Genomic DNA, 1,057 nt, shown 5'->3' with positions numbered 1-1,057 from the left:
GGGGGAGTTTAAAGGGGTAAATAAACTGCACGAAAGACAAATTTGATCGCTTGAGGAAATAAACATCACACACACACACACACACACACACACACACACGCACGCACACGGATTTCAAACTCGGTGTAAGAAAGGGAAAGACTCCTAAATATATTGTGTCCTTTAGGAGCAAAGCTTCGTTTTGGCACCGAAGTACTCAGAGATATGCACTTACTCTTCAGTTTACACACACAAACACACACGCGTGGATTAATCTAAAGTTCCAGGGTCCAGACCCCCGGTAACACTGAACTTGACCTAGGTTTCTAAAGGGGTCTGTCTACACGCTCTTGCCTGGTTGCTGGGAAGAAGGGTTGGGAGGCGCCCATGCGAGGGCAGAGCGCGAGTGTCTGTAGGAGTTGCTGTTCCAGAGAATTCATTACTCTCTAATTGCTCTGATTTTAGATCAGCAGAGCGTGCCGGGCGGTGGTGGAGAAAGAGATTGAGGGAGGACAATGCGAGAAGGAACGAGTCGTTCACCCTTCAGAGAAGTCTCGGCGCTTTGTAAGTAATTCACCAACAGTCGGGGAGGAGAAATAGCCCCAACGGCTGTGCGGTTGCAACACTGGCGCGCGTCTGAATCCTGCCGAGTTCTGCGCGCGGGTCCCCGGTCCCGGTCCCCCATTTAATTCGCTGCTCCACAGCACCCCGCAGGCTCTGCGGAGGATTCGCGGGGCGAGGGGCCCTGGGTGGGAGGGAGGGGACAGGGGGACGCGCCCGGGCTGAGATGCAATCCTCCCCGGCTTGCAAACGTTGCGCCCCAGCGCTTGCAACCTCGCAGGCCCCTCGAGGAGCACGCACAGCACTCTGTGGCCACCGAGGAGAGGAAAAGGGAAGTGTGGGGCTCGGAGAAGGGTAGGAAACTTTGCCCAAGGCCAGGTTGCAATTAGGTAGCCGCAAAAGCCCGGAAGACCAGCTTCCCACCTGCTGCCGTCCAAGCTGGGGCGCAAGATCCTCCCACCCCGCCGCGGCCGGACTCCCCGGCCCGGGCTCGGCGGCCGGAGGCGGAGGCAGCAGC

The sequence above is a fragment of the Pteropus alecto genome, unplaced genomic scaffold (assembly GCF_000325575.1).
Source record: "Pteropus alecto unplaced genomic scaffold, ASM32557v1 scaffold134, whole genome shotgun sequence".
NCBI lineage: Eukaryota > Metazoa > Chordata > Mammalia > Chiroptera > Pteropodidae > Pteropus > Pteropus alecto.
The sequence above is the reverse complement of the archived record's forward strand: the minus strand, read 5'-3'. Positions refer to the sequence as shown.